The sequence below is a fragment of the Lissotriton vulgaris genome, chromosome 5 (assembly GCF_964263255.1).
Source record: "Lissotriton vulgaris chromosome 5, aLisVul1.2, whole genome shotgun sequence".
In the NCBI taxonomy this organism is placed as follows: Eukaryota; Metazoa; Chordata; class Amphibia; order Caudata; family Salamandridae; genus Lissotriton; species Lissotriton vulgaris.
In genome coordinates this window covers 1584674027-1584687275 of record NC_141693.1, presented here as the reverse complement: position 1 = coordinate 1584687275, position 13249 = coordinate 1584674027, and the positions used below count along the sequence as shown (strand labels likewise).

The 13249-nt window shown below is 46.3% G+C and overlaps 1 protein-coding gene across 2 annotated transcripts in view; it reads left to right on the top strand.

The window, feature by feature from the left end:
- The first annotated feature begins 7759 nt into the window (after positions 1 to 7759).
- The window catches only part of CPNE6 (copine 6), a 461434-nt gene continuing 455944 nt past the window's right edge, over positions 7760 to 13249 (top strand). Inside the window, exon 1 of one of the 2 annotated variants that reach the window (XM_086923675.1) lies at positions 7760 to 8418. The gene's annotated coding sequence lies outside the window, so the exon portion shown is untranslated. Of the gene's footprint in view, positions 8419 to 9525; positions 9604 to 13249 lie in introns of those variants that run through there. The other variant, XM_086923676.1, reaches the window with a different exon arrangement.

Below are 13249 nucleotides of genomic sequence, written 5' to 3'. Positions count from 1 at the left end.
CATCTTGTTTCTCAGGAGAAGTGAGGCACAAGAGAGCACAAAACAAGAGTGGAAAACGCGAAAAGGGGGCAGGGTTGAGACCCTCTGATCCCCCAGCCCTTCTCAGGGGGTCCCAGAAGAACCACTAAGTGCAACAAATTATTATTTTTTTTTAAATCGCGAGGTACGTGTACAGTGCGCGTACCCCGTGATTTTTTTTTTTTTGCCCTTGGGGGTCTTTTTGGGACCCCCTGAGAAGGGCTAGAGAGTTGAGGGGTTTCTACCCTGCCACCTTTTCGTGTTTTTCGCTCTCTTGTGCCTCAGTTCTCCTAAAAAACAAGATGGTGGCCAACACTTCCTGGTTTGGACAGTTTGGAATGTTGACAGTCGACTGCCAGCCAATCAGAAACTCGCTCGCGCAAGTAAGGGTACGCGCATGTACGCGTACGGTGAGCGCATATAGATATATAATTTGATCAAATTCAATTTTCTCAACAACTACTGGAGGGATTTTCACCAAATATAGAAAAGGCAGTACTGCATACCTGTCCCTACCATTTTGCCAAGTTTGGTGTAATTCCGTTCAGCCATTCGGGCTCTAGCCGTATCTAAAGCTCCCATGGAAAATGCCATTTGAAAAATTTCAAATTCAATTTTCTCAAGAACTACTATAGGGATTTTCACCAAACATAGCAAAGGCACATCTGCATACCAGGCCCTACCATTTTGCCAAGTTGGTGTAATTCCATTCAGCCGTTCGGGCTGTAGCCGTGTCTAAATGTCCCTATGGAAATTAACATGGGGAAAAACACATTTTGGGACCCCCCTTTCGGCCCCCGCTTGCCGAATCCCCCCAAAACTTTCAGGGAAGGAGCGGAGCTGAGCTGGCCAAAATTCTGGAAAATTACACACAGATTCCTCAATCGGCGCCAAAGTTATTCTCAATAGAATGTTGAGCGCATATAGATATATAATTTGCTAAAATTCATTTTCTCATCAAGTACTGAAGGGATTTTCACCAAATATAGAAAAGGCACTACTGCATACCTGTCCCTACCATTTTGCCAAGTTTGGTGTAATTCCGTTCAGCCGTTCGGGCTGTAGCAGTGTTTAAAGGTCCCATAGAAAATGCCATTTGAAAAATTTCAAATTCAATTTTCTCAAGAACTACTGGAGGGATTTACACCAAACATACAAAAGGCACTGCTGCATACCAGTTCCTACCATTTTGCCAAATCTGGTATAATTCCGTTCAGCCGTTCGAGCTGTAGCCTTGTCAGAATGTCCCTATGGAAATTAACATGGGGAAAACACGTTTTGGGACCCCCTTTTTTCTCGGCCCCCGCTTGACGAATCCCCCCGAAACTTTCAGTGAAGGAGCGAAGCGCAGCGAGGCAAATTTAAGGAAAATTACAGGCAGGTCCCTCAATCGGCGCCAAAGTCATTCCCAATCGAATGTTCGGAATTTCCTATGGTAACTAGGTCCTAAATGTATATACCTACTGGCGAACGCCATAAATGATAGCATCAAAAAATTAAGAGAAGATATGCTAACCAGATTGCGCAAAGATGAAGATGCCATTAAAAAGCGCAAAGCCTTCAAATTTAACAGAGACAAACTGGATTATCAAAACGGGAACGTTTTCACATTTGCCCGAAGATATGGCGCTGCCAAGAAAAAAAGCAATATTGCCTCCCAACGGAAAAAACAGGGTAATACCAGCGATAGCACACCTTCGCTCACATCCACTTCGGAACAAAGCGCTGCTAGTGGGAGCGAAAATGAGGAGGAAGCCGGCCCTTCGAATCAACCAAAAGAGGGAGTTTTAATAATGTCTCGAGCAGAAGAAATAAATGTGCTCTGCCAGGATTGGAGAGGCAAGCTAAGACCCCGGAAGAAACAGCAGCAGCAAAAAGGCGCGCCAATGCCAAGCGAGGGGCCAGGCGTCAATGCAACCGGCAACGCAAACGAGAACAAGTCTCAAAAGAAGAAAACCACGAAGGGCAGATGGAACCGAAAATGAATGTGGATAAGATGGCTAACACAGTGATTAATCTGTCGGATATAGCACTAAATAAAGCGGAGTGCCAAATTTTGTCTCTGGGTCTCTCTTTCAGTCCCGAAAGTAATTTTAACTACTCAGAAACCCGAATGGATGTGTTCCGCTTCATTCGTAAGTTAAAGTTGAAGAAATTTCATAAAACAAAAGGGAATAAATCAAGTGATGTTACACCTCAATATGCTACGAGTCCACCTCTCATTTCAGCTGGTGATGTTAATCTATTCTTTGATTTGCAACAACTTCAGGAAGAACAGACTGAACCCACCAATGCCTTGGGGTTAGAAGGTATGGATTTTGGTTGCACTATTAAAACCCCATTTAAACCTAAATCAGTTTTCCTGCCAATTATGATGCATGATAGCTTAGATCGTTTTCATGAATTGGTTGCCTCAGATTTAAAGGATTTGTACAGAGTCACGAATCATGGTAGTACTAATATGAACTGCAAACAAAGGTGCTACATAGAACTGATGAAAAAACTTCAGGGCAATGATGATTTGGTTATTAAACATTCAGACAAGGGGGGCAACATTGTCCTTTGGCCCAGACTGATGTACATGGACGAGGCTTATAGCCAACTCAATGATGTGGCATGCTACAAACGTAGTAATATTCAAATCATGAAGGCATCATGGGTAGTCTATTATGGCAAATTATTGGCATGGAAAAGCAGTGGTCTAATTAGTAATGATGAATATTTATTTTTGTACAATGAATATCCAGCTGTACCATCGATTTACTTTCTTCCTAAGGTGCACAAGAGTATGACAAAACCACCAGGTAGGCCCATTATATCGGGCATAGGCAGTCTTACGGAAAACACTTCTAAGTATGTCGATTTTTTCTTACAAGAATGGGTGCTCAACCTTCCATCGTATGTTAGAGACACCTCTGATTTTTTGAGAAAAATCAGTGACATCACTTGGTCTGATGATCTTATTCTAATCACCATGGATGTTACATCCCTTTATACGTCTATTGGTCACAAGGATGGAATTAGAGCGATTGAATATTACCTCAATCGCAGACCTGCATGTTTCACCCTCCACAATAAAATGCTAGTAGAAATGGTTAAAGTATGTTTAGAACATAACTACTTTTGCTTTGACAACACCATTTTTCAGCAAATAAGGGGAGTTGCTATGGGGGCCTGCTTCTCCCCCAGCTATGCCTGCCTGCATATGGGCTGGTGGGAGGAGCAGGTCTTGAAAAGGGAATACGAAAATACTTTGAAGACACATGTCCCTTTATGGCTGAGGTATATTGACGACCTCTTTATCCTATGGAAGGGGTCGGAGGTTAAAGCTAGGGAGTTCATACAAATGCTAAATGACAACCTTCTGAATTTGCAATTCACTGCAAATATGAGTAAAACCTCTGTAGTCTTCCTAGATGTGGAAGTGTATATCAATAATAACAACCTATGCACTAGACTCCATCGTAAGCCTACAGCTGGAAACTCTGTTCTCCACGCCTCTAGCCATCACCCCCAGCACTTGATCAACAGCATCCCCTACGGGGAGATGCTGCGGATCAAACGCATCTGTAGTGACAACAAGGAATGTAAACTGGCTCAGGAAAGTTGCAAGGAAAGGTTCCTTCAAAGGGGATATAAACCCGGAATCATTGATAAGGCTATTCGGAAAACTGAAACTTTGATCCGTGACAACATCTTAGCCCCCAAAATTCCTGCTATGGCCGATGACTCTAACAGTAAATTACGAGTCATCATTACTTACAACAAACAACAAGCGGCCATTAGAAAGATTCTCAGGAAACATTGGGATTTGCTGTTGAAGGATCCTGTCATAGGCAATGACTTGCTTAAAGACAATTCTACTCCCTTGATAACCTTTCGGAAAGCCAGATCCATGGGAAACTGCTTAAACAAATGTAATCCTGAAATTAGACCTCCATCCAATTGGCTGTCCAAGCAAAAAGGTTTTTTCAAATGTCTCCTATGTAAAGCCTGTAAACATGCAAAGAATGTCAAAGAATACAGTGTTCCATTCTTGCCTGACCCTGTTAAAATCAAGCGACGTATTACGTGCAAAAGTGAATATGTCGTATATGTGTTGGAATGCCCTTGCGCATTACGCTATGTGGGCAGTACGAAATTACCCGTGCACATGAGAATCCTGCAACATCTTAGGGCTATTAATAACAAGGATCAGGCCTATCCTGTAGCAAGACATTTTCAAGTTAAGCATGATAGTGACAATACTTTGCTTCAGTATTTTGCTGTGGATTGCATACCTCCTTCACGTAAGGGAGGCAATAGGGACAGTGCTTTGAGAGTACTAGAAACCAGATATATTTTGGAATTTAATTCCAAGGTCCCAAATGGCCTTCATACCACGGAGGACTTATATACCTGTATATAAACTGTCAATATTACAACTCTCCTGTCTCTGTACTGAACAATGTATTTTACAGGTCTTTGGGTCACTTTATGATTGGATTTACTGTATAACTTTAGTTTGAAAAGTATCTTTTGCTTTTTAACATGTCCCAGAATCTCTTAAGTCGCCTCTCTTTTTTTAAATGTCTCTCGCTAGTTTACATCTTTGCGCTATAATACATATTTGAGTATTTACTCATTTTTAAATCACCCATACATATTGCGGGATATCTCTGTTATTTGTACAGAGTCTTACATGTTTGTTAATTATTCCTTTCACTGTTGCACTTGTTATCACTTTATCATTTTTTCGCCTAGACATTTTTAGGCGGCTGATAACATCGATCCTTTTATATCCCAGGACCCTTTGGCCCATTTTGAAGTGCTTGCCCACTTGGGCTATATCAACGTGAACAGCTATTTCAAGACTGCTTTTTGAAGTGAATAGATACATATATATAACTGTTGATGATCTCCTTATTCATTTGGGAATCATCTTTTAATATATCTCTATTTTTTTGAATATGTATATTTATATATTTTTATATACATGATTTTCTACTGAGATGTATTTATATATATTTTTGTATCAATGTATAGGTGTATATTTATGAAATCTTTTGTAAATACTATCTATTTTAATTGTACATAATATCTATATGAGTGTACATATGTATCCTACTAGCGGTCTTGGCTACATCTACATTATTGCACAGTCTGTTTTCCAGTTTTATAGTGCAAACGTAACAGCTGTTTCTAATCATTAATTGCTTGTCACTTTAAATGAGGCATGGGTCCATGAGTAACGCGTCATGTGATCAAGGTCCAGGTCGGACCGAAACGCGTCATGGCGGCATACTGATGCAGGCGGAACTTTTTCTTTAAATAAACTTTAAGAAAGCACGAAATACTGGGTCCGCGCTTATCTATCCGAGTCCTGTCTGTCGAGTGGATTCTAAAGATAGAGTACTGGAATATATATATATATATATATATATATATATATATATATATATATAGCAAGGGTACTGGACCTTTTAATAGCTTACTGTCCCCCTTCTCTTGTGATATATATATATATATATATATATATATATATATATATATATATATATATATATATATCACAAGAGAAGGGGGACAGTAAGCTATTAATCCCTCTCATGCTGGTGACGGAACCGTTCCGCCACGAGCCTCGGGTGGGCTGTGCTGGTGACGGAACGGTTCCGTCATGGCCCGCTCGCCTGCGCTGACGTTCTAATGAGTGGGCGGGGCCGTGACAGAACCGTTTCGTCACAAGCACAGCTCACCGGCGGGCCGTGACGGAGCGGTTCCGTCATGAGCACGGGAGCGCCGCACGGCCCCGCCTACCCTTAGCGCTGCGTCGGAATAACCGCCGCAGCAAAGGGGTTAAAAGGTCCAGTACCCTTGCTCCCAAGACCAAGTAAGAAAACACTAGGAGGGTAGCTCTTCATAGGAAAATGTGTGCCAGGGTGGATAATGGCGAGGGGGCAACTTCCTTCTTAGGCAGTTGTACCCTCACACACCTGTGAGGGTGTCATACTTCAACGTTGGGCTTTGCTCCTCCTGGGGTGGGCGTTGCAATACGCCAGGGGCCCTGTGAGAGGGCTCTTTGAAGGAGACCTTTTGAATATACCTGTGATGGTGAGTGCGAGTGTGTGGGGTAAGTGGTAATGGTGAATTAAAACTACCCAATGGGTACCGTAAGACACGTTTGATTAGGGGTCACCAATAGATTAAAAATGTATGTAGATTGTGCTTCTAACTATGAAGAATGACAACCTTGTAATATGTGTAGGTCGACATGGTTCACGCCTCAAGGGTAACAGGAGTGATCTGTGGCATTTCTTCAGGACCATAAAATATAAGTAGCAGGTATCCCTACCCTTAGTCAGCGCTGGGTGCGTAGTTTTGTGGTATCAAATTATTTCCCTAAAGACGCTTAAATAAGGAGGTGAACTAAGCAAATATATTAACAGGTCAGGCAGGTGTCTCTATTGTATACCCCAAGTGGGGTCCCAGTCCAACCTGAAAAATAAAATGTTAAATAAGGCAAGCATGATCATCTCATGTTCCATTCTGTGAGTTTGCACATTCCCTGTGATGCATTCTCAAAGAGTGTTCAACGGCACAGATATATAATGCAGAAATGAAAACATGCTAGGAGCGCAATGCATAGCTCCTGTGGTACATATTGTGGCGTGACACATCCCAGTTATTTTTGGCAAGTGGCGTTCTATGTAGATTGGCAATTAAAAACGGCTTTTAAAAACACACAGACACACAACACTTATAAGGTGAACCAAGGTAAGGGTTGGGATATAATCTTACCCTACAATCAAGGAGGATTTGCACCTTGGGTACCCCTTTGTTGGTTTTTATTCACAATTTCCACTTACCCCACACACTCACCATCGCGCAGTAGCTGCACCTGGAGGAAGTGGTGCGGGAAAGGGGGCAGGATGGGGCGTTTTAGCGCGTGCAATGTAATTTGTTCTATTTATTTAGTTACTTATCTCTGTGCGGCCTACGCTGTAGTTTACTACCCCCACCCTGCCCCTCCCCCATCCCACTGCCCGCACCACTCCCTCCAGGAGCCGCTACTGGACGAGAGAGTGGATTTGAACCAGTATCTCATTCTGAGATACTGTTCTTTAGAGACGTCTCTTTAAAGAACACCTTCTGTGTATTCAGTTCTTTACTAGATTAGAGAAGGGTTGGGGCAGTCTGATGGATACGGGGATGTTCCATAGTATTGGTGCATTACTGAAGGAGGCCTGTTGTGCTCTTGTTCATCTCCAGGCTGCTGGTGTTCTGGCAGCTGGTGGCATACGGTCTCTGCGCTGGCAGGCAAGGGGTCTTTTGGAATACAGCAGAAGTTTGGCCCATACAGGCATTGTTCCTTTGCGCAGAGAGTACATCACACACCATGATAACCTGAGTACATACAGGTGGGCCCCCGCTGGCCCCTAGATCCAGGGTCAAAGGATGAGAGGAGCTGTGTCTGCAGACAGTGCAGCAATCCTCACCAGGACCAATACCCACTCAGATTCACCCAAATGACGCCGCCACTCAGCGGATGAGCAGCTCGCGTTGTTTGGCCCCCGTGGCAGCGCGTCCCTGCGCAGTGACAGAGCGTATCTGCCCGCATGCCCCGCTCCAGCGTAAGCACTCCGGCGGCCCCTGCAGAGCCTGGACCCTCCCACGGGGAGGGCGACAGGAGCGGGCTCCCTCCCTCCCTCCCATAAGAGCTGCCCTCTTCCATCTCGCGCGCACTAAGAGCTCCCCTCCGGAGCACGGACGGACTAAAAGCTTTTCTCAGGACACGGGATCCGCGTCATCCGTTCATCACCGCGAAGTGACTGTTCGAGCCCGAGAGGGAAGGGAGGGGACAGAGAGCGCTAGGACGGCGAAACTAGGGAGGCACAGACTCATTGGCAGCTTTTCCAGTTGGCAGGGGGGCGCGCCGAGAACCCGTTCTCTTCACACTCTAAGGAGCCGGCATCTCCAGGCTGAAGGGACTGCGGGTCTCCACATTGACGAAGTCTGCGCTGCCACTTCCAAGGATCAGAGGTATCCACCGATGGACCCCGGGAGCTCCTCCGCGCTCTAAGGAGTCTGCCATCTCACTGCCGATGGAATGTTAGTATTGCAGGTCTCCCAGGAATTCATCTGAAGGGTTCCGAGTTCATAACGCTGCAGCAGTCTGTTACCACACACAGGAGTGGCCCGGGGCTTCACCACTGAGGAGGTTTGCATTGAAAAGGTCTGAGATCTCGTCTCCACTCTAAAAGACTCTGAGCGCTCAACAGTGGAAAAGACGGAGGTCGCCTTCCACAAGCATCCTGCGGTCTTCCCACTGAAGGGGTCGAGCACTCATTCATACACCCCAAACCCCCAGGTCTCCACAGGGAAGACATCTGAGCGCTCACCCGAGCACCTCTACCAGCACAGGTAAGGTCGCTCCCTACTTTGGCTCCGTCGGGAGGTGTCTTGCGTCTTCCTTCTATGCCCCGGCATTTCCATCTCGTTGTGTATGGCACCGCTGCCCTCTGCGCCGCTCCATTCCGCCACACATTATATGTTCACTGCTTTCTGGTGCTGGATATGGTTCTGCCACATTGATATATTTCTGGGGAGGCATGTTATTTTTATCGCATCTCTAAAGCGTGCATCTGGTCGCTTAGCGGAAGTGTGTTTATGTGTGTGAGAGACAGTATATGTGTGTGTGAGAGACGCTAAAAGGAGGGATGCATAGAAAAGGGGGCTAGAGATAGCCAGTAGGCAGAGAACGGCAGAGTGAGAGACAGAAAAGGGGAGAATAGGGCAAAAAGTAGAGAAAATGTGAGACGGCTAAAAAGATCGGGAAAGAGACAAAGTCTGAGAAAAGGGTCAAGGAAGGGAAGTGGAGACTGTGCAAGAGGCGCGTGCAACGTAAAAACCAGAGATCAAGAGTGAATCGGGTAGCTCAGTGGATCGAGCGTTCACTCCTTTTTGGAGAGAAGTGTGCAATCCGAAGGTCGCTGGCTCAAACCCCGATGGGAAGAGTTGAGTCTTTCCTTCTTCCTCGGCCGAAAGCACAAGTACGGCAAACACGTGAGACATAATACTTTACATGTTTGGTGCTTCCAGGGTTAACGCCTTTGGGGAAACTGTTGGTGAGCGATGGCTCCATAGGTAAACTTTCAGATATCGCCTCGGTATTACGGGTGAGTTGGTTAATATATACTAGAAACATGCTAGTTTAATGACTCAATATGCATTGGTATTTAACGATACGCTATGCATTTACTTAACCAAGTGTATGTGTTCTTGTTAATAATCGGAACGTTTCCACGAGGCAGCAGGGGGTGGAAAGTGCCCGGGACTCCTGCTCGAAGCCCTGGAAGGAAAACAGACCTGAATGGAAAGAGCTGTTATTCCCAGGGGCCGTCACGAAACCATAAAGAAAGATTCCTCGCTCTTTTTAATAGCTTTGTTAATTGTGCAGATGGCTGCGGCACTCTCTCTCTCACTTCCCCACCATTTAGTCCTGTTACTAAGAGACGCGCAGAGCCGGAGCCGCCTTCCCGGGCCTCGGAATCTGGCAGCGGCTGCGGGCCCTGAGCGAAGCCGCGGGACCTGTCCCCTCCATCCCAGGTAAGGAGGGAAGGATACTGCCTCCTCCACCATCACCATCCCTGCGAGAACTTTGGGGGCACGAGCACTATAACAAACACATATAAACGTCGTCAGCGCAGCCCCGAGCGTCCTAGGGGCACCTGCACAAGAATGCATTGATATCCGAATAACTGCCTTGAGGCGTCAGTGTAAGTAGACAGCACGTTTGTGGGGTTTTTTCTAACGTGGCAGCATGAAGACTCCACCCGTACATGACTTGGTTGCTCTTGTACGTCCTTGTAATCCGAGAGAGCGCTGTCGCCGCCCTCGCGCCGCTCGATAGATGGCATGATGGCACGTGCAGATTGGGCGCGGCGATGCCACTAGCTCCTGCTTTGGGATGCTGCTGGCACGTCACCTCTAGCCGCAGACAGGTGCCCTTGCAGGGCTACACCCTGGCTGTGGGCCCGAGGCGGGCCGGCTACGGAAAGATCGGCAGGTGTGCCCTGCCAGGAGGCGACTGGCTGCGCGGTCTGCACAGAAGTGGCGGCGTCTGGGGAGAGCGCGCGACGCGCAGAGAGCGAGAGAGCGCGAGCCCTTGAGGCTGCCCGCGCGCGAGGCATAACCCAGCCGCCGGCTGCTCGGCGCAGACTCAGTCATCGCACGCGGGAGTATTTCTGTGCCCCTGTGAGTGATTTACCATCGAGTGAGTCTCAGCCACACAAAATCGTGCAACATTAGGTACGCTCCAATAGGTAACGACACAAAAGCAAAGTCTTCGGATTGTTTATGTGCGACATTTCCATGGTTTCTATGTCCTTATGACTTACATTAACTTACCAAATGTGTGACACTTCGAATGAAACTTTCTTGTGAATAAAATCAAGCAATTAAGTGCAAGGTAACGTATAAATATCATAAAGTACGCCCTGTTAAGCAACGAGAATCTCTAAAAAGATCTTGAAACTTCTGCAAACCCCTGAAACGGAAGGTAACTAACCGATTATCCTAACAGCCAAGCACGGTTCAAATGAGGCATCATTTGTCGGAGCGGCTGGGCAGTAGCCCAGTACTTCACAGCGCAGCTGCAGGCCAGCATTACAAGCCAAAGCGAACTGTCTAATTTTGTGAAATTCATCCATGTAGCCATGAACAGTTTATGGTCGCAGAGGGGCTATAATCATAGTGGCAAAGGTTTCGTTCAGCATATGTCTGACATTTCTGTTTGTATTGTGCCTGTGTGCTTGGCATTTTCACGCTCCGAGTGTGAGAGTTTATCGCAAGTATTTAAAAGAGGATAATATCCCTTCCCACCAGCTAAAAATCAGTCCAGAGGTGGAAGAACATGGATGGTGGAATAGATTAAATACTTTAGTAAAATTTAACAGTGCATGGAGCAAAGAGTATGAATGACTACAGGAAGCAATATACACCAAGGGGCCTAGGCTGTAAATACATTAAAATATTTATCACAGGCACATTCGCTATTGAACGTTAGTGGTCTACTTGTTGCTGAACCTCAAAACATAAGCATAAGAGGTCAAGTCAGTGATGAACACCAGTGGCTCAGGCTGTAATGAACACCCATTGGCTGGCTGTCAATAAAGACCACCAATGACCCAGCCCGTATGGAATAAGCATGGGCGAATTTTGCGAATCTCGCGTTCGCGAATTTTGCGGATTTGCAAACTCGCAATTCGCAAAATCCGCAAATTCTCGCGAATTTGCGGATTTTTTTTGTGTTCGCGCGGGTTTCTGCCAGTTCGCGAGGGTTTTGTACAATTTCGTAAACGCGAACTTACCTGTCGGGTCGCAAGTTTTGCGAACTTGTTGTTTCTACGTGTCCAGCCTGTTTGGGACACTCTTCTTCATCACTGCCACTCTCTGTCACCACTGCCTCTCTCTGACTACTCTTGCCACCCTCTGGCCCACCCATGCCACCCTCTGTTTCATCACAGCACCCTCTGGTTGTCCAGTCAGTGTACATTATTGTGGCAAAGCAAAGCACACCTTCCCTGCCTCAAGTGACCTGAATTAATTTGGGGCTGATTAATGTGTCACAGAATATTTTTTTAGCTGGCACCTGCTTCCTTAGTGCTTCCTGATTAGTGATCTTTTGCACTTGCTAAGTGCTTTCATTGTTGCAAAATTAGTTACAACACCTGCCCTGCCCCAACTGACAATAATGAATTAGGGGCTGATTAATGGATTTGAACTTCCAGCCTGGCTCCTGCTTGTCTCCCTTAGCTGTAATTCAGGACCTTTGTGGCATATGTGTAACTATTCTGAGGTTCAGAGCAGGGTCACATAATAGTTGCAAGTAGGCAACTGAACTCTGGAGGGGCCCCTCAGGAAGCACTACAGGAAATGGCTACTAATGATGAGCCTGAACTTTTGAACCTGGTAAGTAGTTTCAGTTTTGCTAAGATCGTATTTCTGCAATTTAGCGCTTATTCGCGGGGCGCGAAGTTGTACTGGGAAGCCGCGAACTCACGCGAACAGTGCGAGCAAGCCATAAAATCCGCTGCTCGCGGATTTTGCGGGAGATTCGCGAATCTCGCGGATTGCGAATTTACCGAAAATCCGCAAAATCCGCGAGCGAAACGGATTTTCCGCCCATGCTTAGTAAGGAACCGCAATGGCCCAGGCTGAAGCGAATATCAGTGGCACAATGACGAAACGAAGTCTGAGCAAGCCGTAAAAGCTATCTGACAAGGGGCGACCACCCTCCACTCCCCTGCCCCCTGCCCCCTGCTGGGATTTGTTGTACAGCCACCTGCCCGGGGGCTAGCGTTTTTTGAAAGGGGACAGTCACGCTGCATCCCATGAAACTGGGACAACAGCAAGGGCTTGGGCATCTACTGCCAAACAGTCATGTAGACTCACACTGTTCACAGCCTGAACAGTGTTCAGGCTGCACCAATTCAATCCCACGCTGTATAGTGTCTGGCCTCCACCCTTGTGTTTGTGCAACTACACAATCCAGGAAAATATCTAATTTGATGTGTTACTTGATCTGACATATGAAGTGGACCATCATCCTAAAACTTTGTGAACAGGAAGTGGACATCAGTCAAAAATATGACCTGCCTGTCTCTCCGTGGATACTGGGTAATTGATGTTTCCAGCAATAATATGCACCCAGGTTAATACCTGAGTCACAAAAAACAAATTCCAACATAGCAGCTTGAGGCCAGTGTCGACCTGCACTTGCCTAGAGCTATAGCTCAATTTGTTTTCACAACTCAGGGTCAGATTTCTTTCCTTCACTCACCGGTCATATCATTTGAGACTAGTACCTGCTTTCTAGAGACCTCGAAGAGGAGCTCCTTAATGAGTTACAATGGCTCAGTCACTCGAGCCAGGCGAGGAGCTCTGACCTAGGAATGTGTTGGGAACATGAGTCCAACAGCCTCTGGTGTGCGCGGGGTTCATATGCAGGGACAGCAGGCTGGAGGACTGACTGCAGAAATTCTCCTCTCGCCCCGGGGCGCAGTACTTCTCGCCAGTGCCTCAGTGTTCTGCACGCACATAGGCTTGAATGGACTACGCAGGTGTGACAGACTTGTACACTCCTGGAAGTACATTCATGGAAGTGCAGTTCCACCCATCCAATTGCCGGGGAGGTGGGCAAAACAAGGTATCGAGCAATGACCACCAGACACTCTGCAAAGGGTAGGGCCGG